This window comes from Papio anubis, chromosome 1 (genome assembly GCF_008728515.1).
Source record: "Papio anubis isolate 15944 chromosome 1, Panubis1.0, whole genome shotgun sequence".
Lineage (NCBI taxonomy): Eukaryota > Metazoa > Chordata > Mammalia > Primates > Cercopithecidae > Papio > Papio anubis.
The window spans coordinates 80,153,712-80,179,813 of record NC_044976.1 but is presented as its reverse complement, the minus strand read 5'-3'; the positions used below and the strand labels follow the sequence as shown (position 1 = coordinate 80,179,813).

Genomic DNA, 26,102 nt, shown 5'->3' with positions numbered 1-26,102 from the left:
TGTATAAGCTCATATGAAACAATTTTGAACATTCTCTCTTACTTCCTGGGTTGTATTATAGCAAAGAATTTTGTAAGTACATTTTGAAATATATAGCTTTATATTGACTACATAAAAATCCTATCATCGTACGTATGCTAGTATTGTTGTTTGTACTTGTAATGTTTTAAATGATCATTTTGAAGGATCTACTCACTCTTAGTTATGTTTATAGAGTTATTTACTTATTTATTTATTTTCTTTCATATTTTAAAAGGGATTTAAGAAGACTTACAAACAAGAAGAGATAAAAATAATAAGAACGTAGAGGCAAGGAAAAAATAAAAATTGAAAATTAAAAAACAAATAAAGAGGCCAGGCACAGTGGCTCACGCCTGTAATCCTAGCACTTTGGGAAGCCAAGATGGATGGATTGCCTAAATTCAGGAATTCGAGACCAGCGTGGGCAACAAGGTGAAATCCCATCTCTACTAAAATACAAAAAAAAAAAAATTAGCCGGCATGGCGGTGTGCACCTGTAGTCCCAGCTACTCAAAAGACTGAGACAGGAGAATTGCTTGAACTGGGGAGGCAGAGGTTGCAATGAGCTGAGATTGCGCCATTGCACTCCAGCCTGGGCGACAGAGCTAGACTCTGTCTCAAAATGAATGAATAAATAAATAGCGAGAAAGGTGAACACAAGCAAAGTATGCCTATATACGTGCTGGACATAAGCCCTTCGTTTGCCTTTAAGCTTTCTAAAAGCCACACAAAGAGAAGAGCTATTACAGATTTCCAATGCATGGCAAAAGCATCACCTGATGATAAGGCCAGAGAGAACTCACTAAATGGTAAAGCCTGCCAATTACTTGTCCTTCCATCCCTTCCCTACTACTGATCCTTCCCCCTGCCTTGTCTTGTTTGACACTCACATAGATACAGTCCTGTTTTACTTTGGCTACAAAGATGTCCTTCCTTCTAAACTCTGTTTTCCCAACCAGTAAAACTCTCCAAAGGCTAGTTCAACATTTTTTAAAAAGCTAACTTACCTGAGAAACCCTACACCTACTTCCAATGCTCATTCTGGCAAAGATTCTAAACAGGAAGGAGGATATCTAAATCTCTGGAATGTCTTGGGGAAGTGGAGATAAAGACTCAAGTGGTTGTGATAGACTGGTCTCCCTTTCCACTATCAATTCCAGAGAAACAGGGCTTCAAAGCACCTGATATAATTAACCCTTTCTTGCAGGAAAAATGGTAAACTTAGAAGAGAGAGAGAATAGGCTCATTGGGTGTAACTAGCATCTATTACTAGTTAACAGCTAGGTTCTAATTCAGTAAATAGTTTATAATTAATTTTTTAAAGTATATCCATTTTACTGTAGACCAAAAAATGAATTCTGGCATTAGAAAATACCCCCTCATAAATATATTATACTGATAAAATAATAAGATTGACTTCTTAGGTTACTTGAAGATGTGTGTTCTTGAATTTGCCATTTTTTTGTTTTACTGGATTTAATTCAAGAAGAATAAGAAGGAAACAGGGTAGGGGATCAACATTAATCAAGCACCATTTATGTATCAGATACTGTGAGGACATTTTAATGTTACTTTATTTTAAGGCTGGCATTTGGCTGGCAGGCACTGGCAGGGCTTGCTGGTAGTTTATGACCAGCATCTGTTCTGATCTATTGGTGCCCAAGCCCAACCATTTACACATTATTAAATATTTTAGTGTTACCCTGCTTTAATCTTCAAAACAAACCTGCAGAAATACGGGAACACTGGGAGCTGGAAGCAGAGACACTTTTCAGGGATCCATGGCTCTGACTTTGTGTGCTGTTCCCCATCCTGCCTGCAGGTTTTCTTTGTGCCAATTTGGTTCTACAAGTGGGACAGCCCTATATGTGCAAACACTTCCTTGCATGGAAGTGCCTAGGCCGTGAAATATAAATGCTTCCAGAGTAACAAGTTTGAGTTTTAAAAATTGTGCCTTTTAGGCCGGGCGCGGTGGCTCAAGCCTGTAATCCCAGCACTTTGGGAGGCCGAGACGGGCGGATCACAAGGTCAGGAGATCGAGACCATCCTGGCTAACACGGTGAAACCCCGTCTCTACTAAAAAATACAAAAAACTAGCCGGGCGAGGTGGTGGGCGCCTGTAATCCCAGCTACTTGGGAGGCTGAGGCAGGAGAATGGCGTAAACCCGGGAGGCGGAGCTTGCAGTGAGCTGAGATCCGGCCACTGCACTCTAGCCTGGGCGACAGAGCGAGACTCCGTCTCAAAAAAAAAAAAAAAAAAAAAAAATTGTGCCTTTCAATGCTGGCAGTAGTGTCCCTGGCAATTGTGTGGCCCAGAGGAACCAGAGGAAAAGAAAAATCAAGCCAAGATTGCTGCATGCACCTGCTTCTGATACCCATGGTCACCTGGATTCAACTTCTATATCCTTGGCTAAATACACTGGGAAATGGCAGGTGTGTATGTGACATCTTCCTCCCATCTGTAACCAACCTGAAATGCTATCAGTCCTATGATAACAAGGAAATTCTGATATAGAGATGTTAGCTGGCTTAAGGTTTTACAATTGTAAAAGAAGTATTTAAAGCTGGATTTTTGAAACTCCTTTTAAAGCCTAGGTTCTGTTTAGCTACATATCTCATTTCAACTTTTTTTTTTTTTAGCTGAAAAACTTTTTCCTCTAAAAACAGTTGTACATATTAATGAGGAACAAGTATGTCTGCACTGATTAAGCAAGATAGGGGGCAGAATTAAACTTCAGCTACACCCTCATCACTACGGCACATTCTGCAGCACCTCCACAAAGCTCAGTGTTGTACTCTTAAGAGCAGAGATGGGAAAACATTGACCTACAAAATGCTGCCATCCTCAGACCCACTCCATGTTATTCACCTTGGTAAATAATTCATTCAACAAACATACTGTGTAGCTATTGAGTGCCAGACTGTAGGAATACAAAGATAAATAAATATAAATTGTGTCTGGCGTCAAGCAGCTCATAGACAGAGGGAGGAGGAAAAGAGAAAATAAATAAATAAGTGAAACAAAAACAGCCACTGATATTTAGCTTTTCTATATCAATTTTCACAACTATAAGAGATAGGAATGTTTAACCCTTTAACAAATGAGAAAACTAAAATCAGAAAGGTTAAGAGGATGTATTGTCATGCATCCCTTGAATAACAGAACAAGGATTACCACCCTGGTCTTAGGGATGTCAAAAACTGTTTCTTCTGTGGGGAGACATAGCCTGCAATTCGTCCTAAACCTACAACAAAGTAAGCACATTTCAACAAAGATTAATATTTCAAATGCATATCACTTAAATGAGAAGGAAAAGTCCAGGAAACCTACAGATTAAATCATTAAAATCATTATCATAATACCACCTTACACAACCATTATTATTATATACCTATTATTTCACAACAACCCTGTAAGGTAGAAAGGGCAGATATTATTATTACATTTCATAGTAGGAAATTCTGGGGCTATTAATGGAAGATAACATATTGGGATGAAACTTACTGACCCAAGGAAAAGAACCCTGTCTTGCAGTCACGATACTATCCCCAACTAGCTGTGACACTTTAAGCAAGTCAGTTAACCTTTTCAGGCCACAACTTGCCCATCAGTAGATGAGTAGAGGGTCCAGATTTTTCACCATTCAGGGTCCTTCAGTTCTGATACATGATGAATCTGTAGCTTGTAGGAAGTCTCCCAGCTAGAATTCACCTTCCATCCCAAAGCTTTCTACTATTTCATACTGCTTGTTAATATTAAACTGAGGGGAAAGTTGTGGTTTTCTGGGCATAGAATTTGGTCATATCAACAATTAATTTTTAATCCAATTTATTTTAATTATAATTCAATCAAGCTGATTGGAAGGCCAGGTATATAGTCCTTGCTGATTAGAAGTTATGAACCTACATGTAAATCCAAGAACCTGTAGCTGGAGGAACACTGGAGAAAAATCTAGGTGAACATAAAATGAGAAACACAGAAATGATAGCACTATGTGACTGCACTACAGACTTCCTGGTCAGAACGAAAGATAGGATGCTTTTCTAGTGCAGACCTCAGATATGATGGCAGAGCTGCAACATATCTTAGTGTTAGGGATTTAGGTCTCCAAGTATCTGCAGAAACTTTCATACCTCAGAAAGCAAAATGGTGACAATTTCTTGACTGGCCTTGCTGATAATTTCATTTCCCAGAAGGCAGAGTAAGCATTAAGGGGAACTCCTGCTCAGGACCCATTCTGACAGAAACCAGTACGTAGAATGGAAATGATTGGAACCTTGGGGAAAAGCAACTATACGCTCTTAGAGTTTGATTTAAGCAGTGTTCTGCCTATGCAAACACAAATGATTCTAATGAGCAGGAAAATGGGGAGGAAACTAAAGAAACCAGTGTGCTGCATAGGGACTTACTGACAGGCTCTGAATTTAAAACAGCATGTGCAAAAGATGGTAAAAGGGGACACATAATCAAGCATAAATATATGAAGGTAGCATAGACCTATAAAAACTTAGCAAGACTAAAGCACAGAATGAGCTATGGCTTGTGAAATATACTAAAGATAATGAAAAATGCTTTTCCTTAGTATGAAATGAGGAGGGCGATCAATAAAGGAATGGACTTATTTTTTTTTAAGTCAAAAACATAAAATTCATTCATGAAAAAGAGAAAGCAAAGCATCTTTATTCTTTTATGTTTCTTCCTGTTGGTTCATTCATATCTCTGCTCATATGTCACCTCTTCAGAGAAGACCCTGACCACCCTTTCTAAAAGAGTCCTCTCAGATTTCTCCAACCCCTTAGACTTTTCATTCTTCCCATCACTGATTGCCATTATTTTACATACTTTAGTGTTTTTGTTTTTGTTTTTGTTTTCCTGTAGTGGACTATAAGCTCCATGAATGCAGGTACTTTGATTTGTTCACTACTTTATCTCTAGGGCCTTGTATATACCAAGTATACTCAATAAATATGTGATGAATGAAGTCAAGAGCATTGGACATTAACTAAAAATTGAAAGACAAAATAAAGGGATTATAATGTAGATAGCATTTATGGAGGATAAATAAGGATATAAAGTATATACTAAGTATTTATATGCACTTGTTCACTTAATCATCATAGCAACCCTATAAAGCATATGTTACTATTTGGTTGAATAAGTTGCCCAAGATCATACAACTGCAAATGTGTAGAGCTAAAATTTGCAGCAAGAACTTAGGTACAAAGTCTGAATACTTCACCTGTATGCTCTACTGGGAGAACTTGACTGGTATAGCTGCCAAAATGTCTCTTGACCTCTATGAATTATTACAAGGAGAACTTCTAAATGAGATTATGAAATATTCAACCGATTACCTTTGAAAAATGGGGAGGAGGGAGGCATTGGAGAGGAATGCCTTATGTTCAAAAAATGTCAGTCTGCAAACTTTCTATCCATGAAATGGATGTTGCTTGGTGGCAGTGAGAGGTGGGGAATAGCTTATATAATATTTATTATAAAAGATGATGTCATGAACATTTTTTAAAGTGGTTATTAGGAAAAAGTCTAAATTCAAAAAGAGTAAGCTATTCAGCCTACTCTTAGATATTCTTTTCTGTCAGAGTTAAGCTGGTATATCAGAACAATAGATATACAGATCTGTAGATTCTAGCAAAGCATTTAATAAGGTCTTTATTTATGTCCTTATGAACAAGATGGAGAAATACAGGTTTAGGGATAGCTGTTTTTGTTTGTTTGTTTGTTTATTTTTTGAGGCAGAGTCTCGCTCTCTCACCCAGGCTCATTGCAAGTGGCGAGATCTCGGCTCACTGCAAGCTCCGCCTCCCGGGTTCACACCATTCTCCCGCCTCGGCCTCCTGAGTAGCTGGGACTACAGGTGCCCGCCACCACGCCTGGCTAATTTTTTTTGTATTTTTAGTAGAGACAGGGTTTCACCGTGTTAGCCAGGATGGTCTCCATCAGGGTTTCACCATGTTAGCCAGGATGGTCTTCATCTCCTGACCTCATACTATGCCCGCCTTGGCCTCCCAAAGTGCTGGGATTACAGGTGTGAGCCACCGCACCTGACCTAGGGATAGTATTATGTGTGTTCGTAACTGGTTGATGATTATACCCAATGGCAATGTTAATAAATCTGTGTCAGCCTGGAGGAAGGCTTTTCAAGGGGTATACCACAGACCTTAGTCTTTGGCCTTGGCTAATGTGAACATATTTATCAGTGACTGAGATAAAGCTATGAGAAGGCATGCCTATTAAAAATAGGTCATAGGTTATATGAGCTAGGGAAGGTGAGAAAATACATTGTATGATAAAATCAAGATCCAAATGTCCTTTTTAAAATTTTTTTGAAACAGGGTCTCACTTGTCACCCAGGCTGGAGTGCAGTGGCATGATCACAGCTCACTGCAGCCTATGCCTCCTGGGCTCAGGTGATCCTCTCACCTCAGCCTCCTGGGTAGCTGGGACTACAGTCATGTGCCATGACACCCGGCTAATTTTTTGTAGAGATGGGTTTTCACCATGTTGCCCAGGCTGGTCTTGAACTCCTGGACTCAGGCAATTCACCTGCCTCTGCCTCCCAAAGTGCTGGGATTACAGGTGTGACCTACCATGCCCAGCCAAATGTTTTAACAACAAAAAGATGAACAAACTCTAAAACTACATCATTTGGTTGGAATAATTGTAGGGTCTTGCCTTGAGACCAAAACACCAACTGACTAAATTTAGTTTAACGGTTATGTGACTTAGCAACAGTACTCCTGGGGGGGAAATGAAGAACTTAGCAGTGAATCAGTGGTATAATACAATTACAAAAGCAAACAACAAACAAAGGAAGAAGTGGTTTAGGCTGCATTAATAAATTTAGGATGTGTATAGAATAATGGAGAATATAATCTAACTCCATTTCAAATTGTTTACATTACCATGCTCAGTTCTGGAAGTAGTATTTTGCAGAAGATATAGATGGGAAGAATTTAGAACTCTTAGGAGTTAGCAGCCTGAATGGTAAGGGTACTTAAAACTATTTCATGTGAGAGAAGGCTGAAAGAATTGGGAATTTTTAGCCTGAAAATTTTTATATTTGATGATTATATCAGAATAGTATGCATAATAATTTAATCATCATTAAGAACTTACTATTTTCTAGACACTGTGCCAACCACAGTGTTAATTACATTAATTACTGTTAGCAATAAGCCTAAGAAGTAGGTTCTAGGTTATTTTAATGTTATAGATCAGAAAAATGAGTCTGAGAGACATAAGTAATATGTCTAAGGCAATAAACACCAGCAAGTGATAATGCTTGAATTGGAACCCAGGTCAATCTTTCTCCAGTGGCTGTTAACTTATCCTCTACAGAAGATTTCTCCCACCAGCAGGGAGCTAAGTTGTATTGTGTATGTATATGTATGTATATGTTTACATATGTGATGACAAAATTATATAAAATAACAATCAAAACAACTCATAGTAAAAAGACTAGAAATATATTTATTACAGTGTTAAGAGTGGTTGTATTTGGGTACTGGGAATATGGCAATGTTTTCTTTATCTATTTTTTCAATTTCCCAAATCCTCTTTACTAAGCCTATTTTAATTTTACAAAAATCCTACTGGCCAGGCGTGGTGGCTCATGCCTGTAATCCCAGCACTTTGGGAGGCCAAGGCAGGCAGATCACAAAGTCAAGAGATCGAGACCATCCTGGCCAACATGGTGAAACCCTGTCTCTACTAAAAATACAAAAATTATCTGGGTGTGGTAGCGTGCGCCTGTAGTCCCAGCTACTTGGGAGGCTGAGACAGGAGAATTGCTTGAACTCGGGAGGCAGAGGTTGCAGTGAGCAGAGATTATGCTACTGCACTCCAGACTAGGCAACAGAGTGAGACTCCATCTCAAAAAAAAAAAAAAAAGAAATATGCTTTAAGGTACTGTGAGGCACAGTTCAGTTTAAAAACACAATATTTATATTCAGAATTTTTCAGAGGCAATATCATGATAGAAGAAATAGCTAACTTCCCATTCTGATGATGCTAACCGAAATTTGGAAGCACTAATAGTAAATCATTACTTGTGGTCAAGATTGTAATCTGAAAGATCCAGAATGTTTAAAATATGTACCAGAAAAAAGTAACCCAAGGACTAGCTAGTTAGTTCATATATCACTTCATACTGAGGCCTTTCAGTCAGCTAAAAAGGCCTTATTTTAGAAAAACTTTTAATATAATACTTGTTTAATGAATACATGAATGTATACATTTAGGAAAGGAGAAGTAGCCCAAGGATAATATTTAGTTTCTGTACCAACGTTTTTACAAGGTATGCATGGACAGTAAAGACCGAACTGAAATGTCATGTTCATTTGTTTGCTCAAGTCCCAGAGTACTCCTGGCTGTTGACATCTGAGCACAGAGTAACTGGTCCCTCTAGGAAGTGTCATTTGGGCATGACTTCTTCTCACACACTCTACCTGTTTGCCTCCATTTCAGGCTCCTGTAAACATCCTACTTTTTTTTTTTTTTTTAAACCAGGACTTCTATTACCCAAGCTGAATGCTCCACAAATGCAAGAATCATGTCTCTTTTGATCTCCCCAGATTATATGTTTGCTATAATAGATTCAAAACAAATATATGTTGAAATAGTGACTTTGGCAGGTATATTCAGCAACTTTTCCTTTTGTTGTCTAAGTATAGACAGAAAGACTGCCTTTGATTTCAAGTACAGCACAGACTACAGCAGAGTTTATTTGGGAGGACCAACTGCCATTATTTGTTACCCTTTTCTAGGATCATGCTTTCCTATCTATGAGTAGACACAAAGACCCACTGCTTCAGCGTTGGAGACTTTTTATGTTTAAAGTAAGAAAAGCAGTATGGTTTTTTTTTGCAGGGTATAAAGTTGTCAATTTTTATGAAATGATAAGCATGAATTGAGCTTCTAATATGAGAGACCAGATAAAATTTCAGACATTACCTCCTCCTTTTCCAAGGTGAACTGTATGTTGTCTTTTACTTGTGGTCTTACCACACAATTTGTGTCAATGCAAATAGTGTTAGGTCACAAAACAACTACAAGAAAAATAAATGTATCTGCCAGCTTTTTCCAAATTTTATTCACTTAATTTGGGACATATTGAAGGGTACATCCTAGTGCTGGAACCTACTTATCAGTTTTATAGTGAACAAATTAGGTAGGCATCATCTTTTGTTACTGTTATACCTATTAAAGCATACTTATGACATTTTATAGCTTCTGACGAGATGGGATATATCATAACCTACAATAAACATAACTTCAACAAGAAAATTATTGAAATACATAATCAATGTAAAAGAATCACTATTTTACTTCAAAAAAGTATAATTAAATTTATTATTCCAAAAACTACTGTGATAATGGATGACATAGTACTAAATACTGAGGTAACAATGGTGGAAGACACTGTCACATGATTATTAATAAAAAGATGGACAACAATAAGCAACGATGTATACTGCTCATAAGATCAACTTGTGAACATATTTAAAATACCAGTATTTTAACCCACATGCCTACAGATTCTGATTCAATACACATGGTCAGGAGTCTGAAAATCTGTAACTTTAAAAATGCCAGCCACAATTCTGATGCACAGTCAAGTTTGGGAACCATGACTCCATCTGGATTAAGTAGGCAGTGCAAAGCACACCTTGCTCTCAGCAGCCTCACAATCTAATGTGTTTGCCATCATGAGTATGAATGTTTTTATTAAAATGAAGAGAACCTGAAGGTTGTTGGAATATTTCAAGTAAGACAAATAAAGCCTAAATTAAGATAGTAATGGAAGGAAGAGAGAGGAGAGCAGACATTTGAAATGTATTTTAGGGTTAGATTGGCCAGCCCTTGATGATTGACTAGTACTGAGTAAGGAGAATATATATAATTTAATGTAGTCATTTGCTAGGGCTGCCATAACAAATACCACAGATGGGCGACTTAAACAACAAACTAATTTTCCTCCAGTTTTGGAAGCTAGAAGTCCAACACTCCAGGAAAGTGTCAGCAGGATTATTTCTTCTGAGGCCTCTCTCCTCAACTTGTAGATAGCCATCATCTCCCATGTGTTCACATGTTCTTCATCTGTGGGTATCTATGTCCTAATCTTCCCTTTTTATAAGGACACCTGTCATATGGGATTAGGGGTCACCCCAATGACCTCATTCAATCTTAGTGTCCTCTTTAAAGACCTTGTCTCCAAACACAGTCACACTCTGAGGTACTAGGTGTTAGAACATCAACACATAAATTTGAGAGGACACAATTCAGCCCATACCACTTAACTAGAAAATAAATTTAAATCGACCAACCGGGTACCTACCATAGAGTAAAATGCTCAATAATTATTATATTCTACACCTAAATGTCAGTCCCTTCCATTGCTTTTGAGGTCATGTGAACGCTCAAGTAGAAAGTAATTGGAAAATAATACGATATCCAGGAAGAGCTTCTTGATGGAATCCCTCTAGATACAGAAGCTTAATTGTCAAAATACTGGTAGTCCTAACCTTGCCATAAGAAATAATTGTGGGCAATCCTTCTTCCTTTGACTTGCCTCTGGAATAAAACAGAGGAAGACGGTACACTCTAGTCAAGGCAAGGCTTCAAAATAACTCATCCAGAAACTCTTCCCAATTCCCTTCTCTTTTGGTGGAAAAGGTATTCAAGGTATTATTAATTCATTGTCTTCTATGACTATCAGCATGCAGGAAACCATCTCAGAATTTAATTTTCTTTATATAAGTGTAGTTATCAGGACCATTTTGGTGGCAAGTTACAGAAACTCAAATAAGTTTCAGCACGGGCAATTTACTGGTTCATGGATCCCTAGGAAGTTTAATAACTGGAATTAAGGCTCGGAATCAGCCTTGCTTGGGATCCATCAATTGATATATTCTCCCTTTGCCTAAAAGTCAGTTCCACAATTCCAGTTTAAAAAATTATAAGACAGACTACAATTAGCTCAGCTTTGGCCCACTGCCCACTATAAGCGCCATCCGGGGCTTGGAATCAAGTGCGAACACAACTCCTTTCTAAAAAAAAATGTCAAAACACAAATAGAAAGTTGAAAGTCCGGGAGATTTGGGCAAAAATGTGCTACAGAAATAAAACATATTCTAATAATTTATAATATGTATCATTTCTAGTATTGTGCTAAATGGTTTCTGTCTATAAAAATATTAAAGTTTGAAAACAAAAATATTAAAGTTTATAGTTATGTAATAGCTATAAACATATGGTTTACTATCTTTAACTTAATAAAATATTTACTTGTTTGTTTAAGCTAAACAAAAAAGGACTTATTCTTATTTCTACCCTTTTTTTTTGAGATGGAGTCTCGCTCTGTCTCCCAGGCTGGTATGCAGTAGTGTAATCTCAGCTCACTGCAACCTCTTCCTCTCGGGTTTAAGTGATTCTCCTGCTTCAGACTCTTGAGTAGCTGGGATTACAGGTGACTGCCACCACACCTGGCTAATGTTTGTATTATTAGGAGAGACAAGGTTTCACTATGTTGGTCAGGCTGGTCTCGAACTCCTGACCTCAGAGGATCCACCCACCTTGGCCTCCCACAGTGCTGGGAGTGAGCCACGGTGCCCAGCCTGTACTTTTTTTTTTTTCACCGAAGCTTGTATAGCTTGGTACATAAATGTCATAATCAGAATCCATGTCAGCAACTACATTTAGTTTACAGGTTAAACTTTTCTGTATTATTAATTTCTAACTTTATCACAAAGAGGTGCTTATATGCTATTAACAATGAAATTAAACACTAAAGGATAATTTTTTTTTTTTTTTTTGAGATAGAGTCTGGCTCTGTCACCCAGGCTGCAGTGCAGTGGCACAATCTTGGCTCACTGCAACTTCCACCTCCTGGGTTCAAGTGATTCTCCTGCCTCAGCCTCTTGAGTAGCTCGGATTACAGGGGCCTGCCACCATGCCCAGCTAATGTTTGTATTTTCAGTAGAGACGGGGTTTTGCCATATTGGCCAGGCTGGTCTCAAACTCCTGACCTCAATTGATCTGCCTGTCTCGGCCTACCAAAGTGCTGGGATTACAGGCATAAGGCACTGCGCCCAGCCAAGGATAAAATGTTTTAAAATGTAGTTTTACATGCAAAAGGGATTGAGAATAAAAAAGCAAAAGGGCAAAAAAGAATGAAGGAATTCCAAAGTTTGAAGTCTTTTATCAGTCTGATTCTGCATTTAATCTTTTCAGCTAATTCTTGTTCACTTACCATCCCTTTTTTTTTCCAATGTGTTTGTGATTTCTAACTGTGGGCTTATACTCCTGGAATTTTATCTGTGAGAATTCTTAGAGGGATAGGATAAGGTTGGACTCTCCTGAGGGGTTTTCTTTTGATTCAAAAGGCACAACTGAGGACCAGTGTAACTAGATTCTTATCTTGGACTCTTTAGACCATTGAGAATGTGTGAATTCTTGCTGAATACACAGTAAGGCTGGTTTATGATCATGAATTTTCAAAAGAGAATTTTTTTCTTCTTTAATTATACATTGAAGTCAGACTTGCAATTTTCCTTGCGCTCCTCTATGCGATGCATTTATTTGTAGATAAGGTTAATGATAAGGATATATCTATTTTGCATCCCAGCACTAAGCCCTGGATTTTGAGGCTTTCCTCCTATGCTAGCAGGGACATGAAAACTGAAATTCAGATTCACCCTGAACATTCAGTAAATGTCTTTAAGGTGAAAGAGGGTGCTCAGCAATTCTTTCTAAGAAAAATCATATTATCCTCTAAATCAGTGTAGGGAAAACATTTGATAAAATTCAATATTCATTAAAGAAAAAAACTCAAAGCAAACTAAAAATAAAAGAAAAATCCCTTAATTTGATAAAGGATATATACAAAAAACCAACAACTTAATGGTGAACTGTTCAAAATACTTTCTTTTAAAAATCAGGAAAACACAAGGTTTTCCATAATCATCATTTCTATACAATACTGGACTAGAAGTCTAGTTACTAGAGTATGTAGAAAAAAATGAAAGTATAAGGGCTAGCATGAAAGAAATTGTTAATATAGGAAATTCAAGAGAAAATACACGTAAGTTTTGAGAATTAATAAGAAAGCTTAGGTTTCCCAAATAAAAATGAAAATAAAAATATAAGAATTTATTGTATTTCTATGTATGGAAGCAAATTATTTTTAAAAATAAATAACTACACATATATAATTTAAAAATATTTTGTAAACAAGTAATTAAGAGTAAATCTAACAAACTTATGTGGGAATAAAACCTTTTTGAAAAACATTGTTGGCCGGGGGCAGTGACTCACGCCTATAATCCCAGCACTTTTGGGAGGCCGAGGCAGACGGATCGCCTGAGGTCGGGAGTTCGAGACCAGCCTGACCAACATGGAGAAATCCCATCTCTACTAAAAACACAAAATTAGCTGGGCATGGTGGCGCATACCTGTAATCCCAGCTACTCAGTAGGCTGAGGCAGGAGAATTGCTTGAACCCAGGAGGTGGAGGCTGCTGTGAGCCAAGATCGCGCCATTGCACTCCAGCCTGGGCAACAAGAGCAAAACTCCATCTAAAAAAAAAAAAAAGAAAGAAAAAAGAAAAAGCACAATATTATTGAAAAAAGGTGGCCAGGCACGGTGGTTTGTGCCTATAATCCCAGCAGTTTGGGAAGCCAAGGCTGGTGGTTTACAAGGTCAGGAGTTCGACACCATCATGGCCAATATGCTGAAGCCCCATCTCTACTAAAAATACAAAAATTAGCCAGGTATGGTGGCGGGCGCCTGTACTCCCAGCTACTTGGGAGGCTGAGGCAGGAGAATCGCTTGAACCCAGGAGGCAGAGGTTGCAGTGAGCAGAGATCATGCCACTGCACTCCAGCCTGGGTGATAGAGCGAGACTCCGTCTCAAAAAAAAAACACAAAAAAAACACAACAACAACAACAACAAATAAAACGCTGGGTGCAGTGGCTCATGCCTGTAAATCCAGCACTTTGAGAGGCTGAGGCAGACAGATCACCTGAGGTCAGGGGTTCAAGACCAGCCTGGCCAACATGGTGTGAAACCCTGCCTCTACTAAAAATATGAAAATTAGCTGGGTGCCTGTAATCCCAGCTACTTCAGAGGCTGAGGCAGGAGAATCACTTGAACCTGGGAGGTGGAGGTTGCAGTGAGCTGAGATCATGCCATTGCACTCCAGCCTGGGTGGCATGCGCCTGGCTAATTTTTGTATTTTTTTTTTTTAGTAGAGATGGGGTTTCACCATGTTGGCCAGGCTGGTCTCAAACTCCTGACCTCAAATAATCTGCCTGCCTCGGCCTCCCAAAGTGCTGGGATTACAGGCGTGAGCCACCTCGCCTGGCCTAATTTTTAAAATTGGTTAAAAAGAAGGCTGGGTGCTATGGCTCACACCTGTAATACCAGCACTTTGAGAGGCTAAGGCAGGAGGATTGCTTGAGCTCGGGAGTTTGAGACCAGCCTGAACAACATAGTGAGACCCTGTCTACATAAACATTTTAAAAATTAGCTGGGCATGTGGTACGCGCCTGTAATCCCAGCCAGTTGGGAGGCTGACAACAGAGGATTGCTTGAGCCCTGGAGGTTGAGGCTGCAGTGAGCTGTGATTGTACCACTGCACTCCAGCCCGGGCAATACAGTGAGACCCTGTCTCAAAAAAAAAAAAAAAAGAGGTACCTCATAGAACAGGAAATGCTAATTGTCAACAAAATGAGAAAAGGTGCTCAATCTGATTAGTAATCAAATAATTGAAAATTAAAACTATGAGGAGTATTTATTTCACATTGACAAATTAATAAAAATTGTGGTTAGGTCCAGTAGCTCACACCTATAACCTCAGTAGGTTATAGCTGGGAGTACCGCTTGAGGTCAGGAGTTCAAGACCAGCCCTGGCAACATAGTGAGACCCCTGTCTACACAAAAAACTTAAGAATTAACTGGTTGTGGTGGTACGAGTCTGCAGTCCTAGTTACTCAGGAAGCTGAGGTAGGAGGATCACTTGAGCCCAGGAGTTCGAGGTTATGGTGACCTGAGATGGCACCACTGCACTCCAGCCTGGGCAACAAAGTGAGATCTTGTCTCTAAAAATAATAAAAATAAATACATTTAAATATCTTACAATATTAAGTGCTAACTAGGATATAGAGAAATCATAATATTTATCTTTATATTCCTAGTAGGAGTGTAACATTTATACTATGTACAACAGCTGGGAATTATCTAATAAATTTGAAATTTTTCATACTCCATGACCCAGCAAATTTCTTTTCTTTTCTTTCCCTTTTTTTTTTAATTTTTATTTTTTGAGACAGGATCTCACTTGATCCAGGCTAAAGTGAAGTGGTGTGATCACAGCTCACTGCAGCCTTGACCTCTCAAACTCCATTGTCCCTCCCACCCCAGCCTCCCAGGTAGCTGGGACTACCGGCATTTGCCACCATGCCTGGCATATTTTTGTATTTTTCATAGAGATGGGGTTTCACCATGTTGCTCAGGCTGATCTTGAACTCCTCCTGGGTTTAAGTGATCCTCCCGCCTCGACCTCCTCCTGCCTCGACCTCCCAAAGTGCTAAGATTACAAGCGTAAGCCACCATGTCCAGCCGCAATTTCATTTTTAACCAGGCATCTAGAGACTGATCTTTTAACCTCATGCTATTAGCATTTCAGGCCAGATAATTATTTGTTTGCGGGGCTATCCTGTGCTTTACAGGATGTTTATCATTAACTGGAGACATTTAGTAGCACTTTCTAGTTATGACAAGTAATAATGCAGATATTGTCAAGTATTCTCTAGGGAGCAAAATCATCCCAGGTTAAGAATCACTGCCCTGTATACATTTTTGCACATATCCACTTATAAATTTGCAATACTGGTCATAGAAGCACTGTGTGTAATAATAATAAAAATAAAAACTGAAGACAACCCAAATATCCATTAGTGTTAAAGGAAGACTAATAAATCATACACTAGAACACTATACAAGTGTAAACTAATTATAGCTATGTGCTTCAAAGGGTTGAAACTCAAGAACTTAATGTTGAGTAGAAGAGTCATAGATAAATAGAACTTTCTATTTACATATTGTGGCAAAACATAAACAAGAATTATATATTTCAGGATGCAAATACATGAGGTAAAATTATAAAGAAAAGCAAGGGATAGAGAAAATTGAGGATAATGTTTAGCTCGGATTAAAGAAGGGTTAAAGAATTGTAGAAGGGTACATTGAAAGCTTGAAAGGGCATTTTAATGTGTTTGTCTTGAACTGGTTGGTGGTACACAGGTATTCATGATCTGTATTTCTTTTTCTTTTTCTTTTTTTTTTTTTTTTTTGAGACGGAGTTTTGCTCTTGTTGCCCAGGCTGGAGTGCAATGGCACAATATTGGCTCACTGCAATCTCCGCCTCCTGGGTTCAAGTGATTCTCCTGCCTCAGCCTTCTGAGTAGCTGGGATTATAGGCATGTGCCGCCATGCCCGGCTAATTTTGTATTTTTAGTAGAGACAGAGTTTCTTTATGTTGGTCAGGCTGGTCTTGAACTGCCGACCACAGGTGATCTGCCCACCTCAGCCTCCCAAAGTGCTGGGATTACAGGCATAAGCCACCATGCCCAGCCCTGTATTTCTTATATATGTATTAGAAATTTTATTCTTTTTAGCTACTAAATATTTTTTAGAATTTCAAAGGAAGTAGTTTAACCTTCTAAACTATGTAATACAATTCAGTAATGCATCAAAAATATCTATTTACTTTTAAAAAATTTGATTTGTATATTCAAAGATATAAAATGGCAATAAATCATTTCAGAAGCCAACTTAACGATATTGTTTAGGAAAGTTGGGAGAATAAAACAAAATGGGCTAACCACTCAACAAGAAAGATACTCTGTCTTCAAAGGCAATGGCTACTAACAGATAACGTATTCAACTAACTGCTTTAAAAGCAAGACCGTTAAAAAAAAACCACAGGATAATCTAGTGGCAGTGATCAGCAGTCAGAATGAACTCCCTCTTGTAAAAAAGCTCATCAATTGTTTTTTTGCTAATTAAAATGAATATTATTCCTGTGAAATGAACCAAAAAGTTGTATGAAACCAGAAATCCCAAAAGAGATCTGTAATCTACAAGAATAATTGCATGCAATTTTAATTGAAGGAAAAGGAGAAGACTGTTTTTATCTTTGCTTTTTTCACATCTTAAAAGTAATCAACCTGTTGGCCAATTAACAATTATTTTATACTATTATTGTCTGACCTAAAAATTAACACTTGATAAATTGGAAACTTGTGAAATTTTAAGATTAATGACAAAATGACTATTGGCTATAACTGACTATAATGTGGAGCTTTTGTCCTTAATGAAATAAGATAATAAATCATCATTAACATTTTCAGAAATAAAGTATGTTTTACTTTTGTTCTTTGAAGTGTATATATCATGACTATTAACATAAATATGCATTCAACCTTTATTCATTAAGTACAACCAGAATTGGAAATGAAAGGATCTATTTTGTTGAAGGGTAGATTAATTACATTATAATATTTATTTTATTTTCTCATCAATATCTTAGAAAAAATTGGATGGCTGAAGATTTATTCTGTTTTAAAGTTCAGCTTTAATAATATCTGTCAATAAAATATGTATTTGCATTTCAATTTAGTTTACATAGTATTCAGAACTTTGTCTGTTTCGTTAAATTAGCACACTTACAAATCAGAAATAAATAGTTTGAATGAGCAATATTTTATTTATTCAATAATTTGTGCCGGGCGCGGTGGCTCAAGCCTGTAATCCCAGCACTTTGGGAGGCCGAGAAGGGCGGATCACGAGGTCAGGAGATCGAGACCATCCTGGGTGACACGGTGAAACCCCGTCTCTACTAAAAATACAAAAAATTAGCCGAGCGAGGTGGCGGGTGCCTGTAGTCCCAGCTACTCGGGAGACTGAGGCAGGAGAATGGCGTAAACCTGGGAGGCGGAGCTTGCAGTGAGCTGAGATTTGGCCACTGCACCCCAGCCTGGGCGACAGAGCAAGACTCCATCTCAAAAAAAAAAAAAAAAAAGAAAAATCAAATAATTTGTTACATTGTCCCTGATTTTGGTTATAGACAAGAGGTTAATTTCGTTCATTTTTCTTCCCAAATGTCATGATATGTTGGACTAAAGAGTTTACCAAGTAGATGCAAAAAAAGAAATTATATATTTAAATATTTGATCCCAGCATATCAAATTAGTAATCTGGCAGTCTAAACCTATTAAAAATATAAATTTCCAGCTGGGTGTGGTGACTCATGCCTGTAATCCCAGGACTTTGGGAGGCCAAGGTGGGTGGATCACGAGTTCAGGAGATGGAGACCATCCTGGCTAACACGGTGAAACCTCATCTCTACTAAAAATACAAAAAATTAGCTGGGCGTGGTGGCGAGTGCCTGTAGTCCCAGCTACTTGGGAGGCTGAGGCAGGAAAATGGCGTGAACCCGGGAGGCGGAACTGGCAGTGAGCTGAGATCATGCCACTGCACTCTAGCCTGAGCAACAGAGCAAGATTCCGTCTGAAAAAAAATAAAAAAATTTAAAAAAAGAAAGAAATATAAATTTCCATATACAAATCAGTGTGAATTTGGCTCCCCACTGTTTAGGAAAGATTGATGCTAGATTTTATCTTATAGGTCTTATAGGTCATTTACAATGTTATCTCATTCAGAGTAAAGTGAGAAAATTCAGGTTAAAATTTTTGGTACATTTTAAACATAGTAATATGGAAGGAATATTATCAAAATACACAATATATAATCTCTTATTTACACAATACAATTGGACAAGACTTTCAGCGAAATATGGATGAGACTTTCATTTATGTGAATTTTACAAATGAATGAAATTTACCCCTTTAGTCATTACAGTCTTTTTCATTCTAATGACTCCAAGTCTCTCAATGTTATTTTATGCTATGTATATTCAGTTTAAGGATATGTAATTTTATTGTAAAATTCTTGGGCTAGAAAGAAATTTAAGATTTTATTTAAAAAATCTTATAGTATAACCCTCTAACCACTCAGGAATTTTAAACCCACATATATGATGTATCTTACTGAAAATCATACAGCCAATCTTGGTCCCTCAATTCTTACTGTTGGTGAGTAGCTGAAAATATCCTTTAACTCCTCAATGCATTCCTCCTAGAATCCTTCTAGTTTTTGGCTACATAATTAGAGAAACATTTCTGTTATAATTTTATGTAAACTGAGAACTAATAGGATGGAAAGAAAAACTTGGGAAGCATTTATGTGAGCAATATTAGATGCATGCTAGAGATTTTTTCTTAAATTTCTTCTAAAATTTTTGGCTTAGTTCTAGAGAACTAAAGTGTCAAGAGAGATATAAATAAAATTTATACATTTATGCTAAGTACTGCCCTATAATAAATTGCTGGAGCAGAATTTTTAATATCAAAAACATTCTAATAGTGCCATTTATTATTATTAATAAATGATTTATTAACATTATTTTAGGTTAAAAGCAATTTTTTGATAAAATTTCTTTATATTTGCCTCGCTATCTACTTTTTTTTTTTTTTTTTGACGGAGTCTCACTCTGTTGCCCAGGCTGGAGTGCAGTGGTGCAATCTCAGCTCACTGCAACCTCCACTTCTTGGGTTCAGGCGATTCTCCTGCCTCAGCCTCTTGAGTAGCTGGGACTACAGGCGCGCCACTAAGCCTGGCCAATTTTTGTATTTTTAATAGAGAAGGTGTTTCACCATGTTGGCCAGGCTGGTTTCGAACTTCTGACCTTGTGATCTGCCCAACTCGGCCTACCAAAGTGCTGGGATTACAGGCGTGAGCCACCGCACCCGCCCTTTTTTTTTTTTTTTTTTTTTTTTTTCAGTCTTGCTCTGTCCCCGAGGCTGGAGTGCAGTGGTGCAGTCTTGGCTCACTGCAACCTCCGCCTCCTGGGTTCAAGCGACTCTGTTGCCTCAGCCTCCCAAGTAGCTGGGATTATAGGGACTCGCCACCACACCCAGCTAATTTTTATATTTTTAGTAGAGATGGGGTTTCACCATGTTGGCCAGGCTGGTTTCAAACTCCTGACCTCAGGTGATTCACCTGCCTTGGCCTCTCAAAATGTTGGGATTACAGGCGTGAGCTACCATGCCCAGCTGAAGATTTTTTTTTTAATTGGTTATGCAGTTGGCACAAAGAGGTATTTCCCAATTTTATATATACGTATTTATTTAGTAATACACTCTTTTGAATAGCTTATTATTCAAATAATGTTTTTGTTCTAGTTATAAAAATAATATATATATATTTAATTATAGGAAATGCAAAAAATGAAGAATTAAGACTATGAAACTACTTATATTCCCATTCTTTTGTGTACCTTTTGTGTCTTTTTTCCTTTTACTTTTCTTTTTTCTTTTTTTTTTTTTTTTTTTGAGACGAAGTCTCGCTCTGTCGCCCAGGCTGGAGTGCAGTGCTGCGATCTCAGCTTACTGCAAGCTCCGCCTCCGGGGTTCCTGCGATTCTCCTGCCTCAGCCTCCCTAGCGGCTGGGATTACAGGTGCCCGCCACCACGCCCGGCTAATTTTTTGTATTTTTAGTAGAGACGGGGTTTCACCAGGTTAGCCAGGATGGTCTCCATCTTCTGACCTCGTGATCCACCCGCCTCGGCCTCCCAAAGTGCTGGGATTACAGGCATGAGCCACCGTGCCCGGCCTTTTGTGTCTTTTTTCTAAGCCTAAGATATACTACCAAGTCTCTCTCCTCTCCATATATAAGCGCACATGCACACAACATGTAATGTATGTAGTTCTGTACCCTGCTTTTTCACTTAACGTATCACTCTGATATCAAAGTAATTTTTTTTCTACAGTGAGAAATTCCTTCTTTTTATAGGGAATACTCTTAAACCACTGGAAAAATAAAGAGCATCATAGGAGACAGTAATAACTACCTAGGAAATACCATTTTACACTGACCTTTCCCATTTAATAAGATTAATTTTTAGTATTTGAATTGTAAAGAGGTTATGATAAAGACTAAAACTATTTCCTGTTTAAGTCATACAAATATAAAGACAAAAAAACTTTATGTTTAACCAAAATCATATAGTGGCTAGCTTGCCTAGAAGTTATGATATATACTTTTAGAAAATAAATATTTTAAAATTCACAGATTCTGCAAAGCCCCAGTCAACCATAAATTACAATCAGTTTTTATGTAACAGTAAAAATTCCAAAGGACTCTTACCAACTCTCAATTTGTATCACAGATAACGCTTTCTTTTTCTGCTCATGGAATGTAAACCACATTTATTTCTATATCTGTATATATTTTTAAATGAATTACCCCAGAAAACAAAATGTTGGATCTACTGTGATCAACTGCAATCCAACAGAGAAAGCAAAACCTTATATTTCCTGTGAAAATCCTGTTGTATATTTGGTGAGAATTTTGGAATAATTATAGAATTTGAATACAGCATCCATTTATTTGCAAAAGTATAAGCTACATTATAATTATCAGATGACTCAATACATTTAGTGAATGATACTCCAGTTTTATTATAACGATTCACCTTTTCTTGTTTGTGTTCAGTACTATTAAATACAGAAAGAACTCTTTACTTACCATTCTGGGAAAGATGAAATTTTTCATTGTGCCATAAATACCCTGGAAAGTAAAGAAAATATTATTATTTATTATACCTCCATCCACAGGGATCCTAACTGCCAAATGTAATGCATCAGCAGCAAAACAAAAATAAAGTAAATCTATAACAGAAAACACAAATCAGTGTTCTAAGAATTCTTGAACATATATGACTATGGACAGAGCTACCATAGGATTAAGCACTTGTTTTGATAAGTACTTTCAAATACAGGAATAAACTATTTTATTTTCCACAAAAGAAATATTGTAGAATTAGGAGAACATTGTCAATATATATTTTTTTCACTCAGCCCTTCAGCTCATTTGAATTTTTTATTAATAGAGATGAGACAGCTATACCTAAAACTCTTTAAGGGAAAATACGCTTTTCTCACATCCTGATAATTAATGCTATTAATATTGATCAGTTTTTTAAAGTATAAAAACCTAAGTTGGAGAAAAATACACTGAGTTCATTTCTCTCTGTCAAAACTATATAATAGCTGAGGAAATTTTAGTAGATATATATGAAAGAGATTTGCTTGAATTTTCTCAATAGTGATATTTCAGACCTTTAGAAGTTTTCTCTAGTGAAGTAATTTTGAATAAACATTATGATGTGTTAAGATATCTTTGGAATCATTATTCCCAAGAAATATATTGTTTCTGTAAATGAAAACTAGCTAAAATTTCAAACTATAAACACTAATGTTCCCAAATTAAAAAGTTGGTTTTTGTTGTTGTTTTTGTTGTTGAAGAATAAAAGTGGGATTTGAAGGATGTCCTACTTAGATTTTCACATAGGAAATATTTTCTCTTTTAGACAATTTTTGTCTTAAAATATTTGAATACTAAATATGGAGTCAAATTCTGTAATGATTCAGGAATTCTCTCTATGACAATAGTTTAAGGAAATCATTAGTTTGTATTTAATTATAAATATTAACAATTTCTTTCAAAATGTTGTATGTATTGATTTTTAATGCAAGCTCTTAATGTAAAAAATTTTAAACATAGAAATACTTTATTTTACATGGAACTTATTTCTAAAGAATTATCAATACAATTTTGATATTATAACTCATATCAATCTGCTAAAAAAAAGAGTATTTTTAAGCACCAGCTCCTGAAGAGGGCAGCACGTTCTAGATATTATTGAATTCTAAGCTCAAATGTGACAGCTTTGGCTTTAGTATACTTTTTTTAAGAACTAGAGGGGAAAAAAATGGCTATTTTTTATAGATGTCTGTTCCCATGATATAATAAACCAGCAGAAAGTCTAGGCAGACCAAGGTCAAAACTGTATTTGATTATTAAAAGAGAACATTCAAATTAGACACCTAAAGCAATGTATTTAGAAAAGAAACAACAAAATACTAGTAAGGAGACGTTCCATGAAGAATGTGTTTTATCTTAATACTGTAGATAACTTTTTCTATTGGCAGTGCATTGACTGTCAAAACTACTAAAGGGGTTAGATTTAATTATCTCACTTCTTGCACATTTCATCTCAATTGCTATGGCAACATTCAGTTGCCTCAGCAGCAATGCACACTTTAATCAGATATTTCCTCCTCATTTCTCTATGAGCCAAACTGTGTAGTCAAATTTACAACCAAGTCCTGATGAATCTGATAACACCTCTTACAATTTAATGGACAACTTGCCTCCACCCACATATATAAATGTTTTCAGAGAGTCTTATAACTATTGGACAAGTATAAGACTTGATTAGAATATATGTTTGGACTTCCCTACTTCATTGATTTAAAAAAGAAATTTTTTTTGCTATTTTCTCTACCATTTCTTTTTTTTAGAAGTTTTTCACCAGTTTGAAACTCACTCCTGCCAGTCACTACCTTGGGTCCCCTATCCTCACTAGGAGAGTGTATAAGTAAAGGAAACAACCTCCAGTGTTCAAATGTCAATTCTCATCAACAAGTCTATTGAATTATTTACCTTTTATCTGAACATACTTGGGAGTGGCACATCAAAGAGCCATTTTCTATTTCTTGAATACAGGTCAGAGAAGGAAGGGAAATAAAGATAAAGCAAAATCTGATAGAAGAGGAAAACTGTAGAATATTATACCTAAAAAGATGTCCAAGCATGAAGGAAATTTGGTCAAGCTTCAGTAATACAGCAATTTTAATGAGAAGTAAAAGCATGATGTGTTAAGTTGTTGATAATACTGGTGAATATTAAACATCTACATTGTTGGACAAATCATCACTTTAGTATTTGGTAAAAGACTAGAAAAAATTTTTGTGGGCATATAAGGATTATTCAAACTGTCCTGAATTCTGATTTAAAGTATTAGTTAATTATACTTTCATAAATGTTTTGAATTTTGCAAGCAGTGACTACATTTTAATTTGATACTGTGTAGTAAAAATTTTTTAAACTCTAAGAAGCAAAGTGATCTAAGGTCTTTCTAACAGTTTTAATGGCTGCTAAAATTTGTATTTAGATAGCAATCATTTTTATCCTGAAGTTGTGATAGTTCTCTGGTGAGAAGTTTTACTCCAGTAGCTGACAGTAATATTTCAGCATGTTTTTTCAATCACCACTTAGTAGGGTCTAGTAATATTTTCATTAAGAGGCAACCAAAAAGATGCTTTCTGTAGCTGGATTTATCACTCTGATGTTTAAAGAGCAAATTCTAGATTATGTCTTATGTATTACAGATGACTAATTACAGCAATCAAAATCTAATCAAACCTTGAAAAGATTATATTTAAAGTGCAGGTCTTATATATTTTTAACTATAATTGAGGTCAGTATTAGCAGACTGTATTCAAAATGTGCTTATTGAAAAAGCTAACTTCTCATTAATGTTACAGTTTGGAAGCCCTGTAACCTTAGGAGTAGCAGAAGGAATAAGAGAAGTTTAATTAAAAGTATATATACATATAAAGGAAGCATGGAACCTATCTTCAAATATTTGAAGGTCTTTTTATGTAATAGAGACAGTAAACGTCTTAGAAAACTAAGACAAATGATAGGAGTTCCTAAGAATTGAATTCCAGATCTGTATTTAAAACTTGAAAACAATTAGAATAGCTTAAACAATAGCACAAGCCATGAAGCAGCAATCCTTTGTGTAGGCATACTCCATGAAATGTTAGCATATGAACTCTTGATTTTCCTTTCTTAAATTCTGAGACAACATTGTAGAAAAGGTGATAGAACCACACCACAGATTTAGATCTAGGAATTAAGGTGAGTCACTTCTTAATGAATTTTTCAAATACCAATGCTTTATGTCAGTATGGAAACCTAGCAATGAACTGCAAACAGCATATTCAGCAGCAAGTTTGCAAATCCTACTCTGGAGAAACAGACTAAATGAGAAAAACAAATAAGTCTTAGTGAAGTTATCTAAAACCTCTAAGGAGACATACAAATCGGCCCTAGCTGGCATTCATTCAAGAACCTCAGGAGATGCCAGGGAGTGAGTAGAGGTGAGGAATGAGTTCCCCTTTCAGTCTTGACTTGGCTCTTGTACCTAAAACTGGGGTGCCGCCAGACAACACTTATGCTGCTGCTTATGTTAGACTTGTTCTCTGGATGAAAGGAAGATTTTGGCACCATCCTCAAACTCTGTGTTCACTTAAGAAATAGTAATTGCTCAATTAAGGGCCCAGAGCTTTTCTTCTGTATCCAGAGGAATTAAAAGTTGAAGACAAAATTGCACTTCACGTGGGAAAGCTCATCTTCAGCAAGAATGCTGAATAAGATAGAGGAATGTTGTAACCAATTTGAAGGTTATAAATATAAAGTAATTGCTGATTTTTGAATCAAAGTAATGTGCATTTTTCATGTAACATTAGATCGCATAAAGTTATAGTTTATGTTCCTTGGAAATTGTGTTTTTACTTAGTTTGGTTTTGAAGTTTCCTTGTGTGACCCCACTCCTGAATCACACTGAAGGAACCAAGGGACTCACTGACGGTCTTGCATAGTATTGAACCTTACTGTATGTACTCCAGTGCAGCTGCTTGGAGTTTCCGCCTTTTCAAAGACTGGCTATCTGCCTAAGCATCTGTTTCTACCTAAAGAGCTGATGAGTAGTTTTGCAACAAGAAAAGCTAACTTTTGACAAAATAAAAACTTCAGCTGAATTAACTTTAAAGTAGTTTAATTGAGCAATGAACGATTCGTGAATCAGGCAGCCCCAGATTCACAGCAGATTCACAGAGACTGCAGCGTAGCCAAGTGATGGAAGAAGAGTGATAGACAAAAAACGGAAATCAGGTACAGAAATGGACAGTGAGGTACAGAAACAGCTGGATTGGTTACAGGTTGGTGTTTACCTTATTTGAACACAGTTTGAACACTTAGCAGTCTGTGAGTGGCTGAAATTTGGCCACTGTGATTGGCCAAGGC

At 36.9% G+C, this 26,102-nt stretch overlaps 1 protein-coding gene across 23 annotated transcripts in view; it reads right to left on the bottom strand.

Annotated features, from left to right (window-relative positions):
* The window catches only part of ADGRL2 (adhesion G protein-coupled receptor L2), a 684,472-nt gene that overhangs the window by 211,628 nt on the left and 446,742 nt on the right, over window positions 1-26,102 (bottom strand). For all 23 annotated transcript variants that reach the window (XM_017962855.3, XM_021925156.2, XM_031654066.1 and 20 more), the window contains one exon: window positions 21,693-21,734. The gene's annotated coding sequence lies outside the window, so the exon portion shown is untranslated. The remainder of the gene's footprint in view (window positions 1-21,692; window positions 21,735-26,102) is intronic.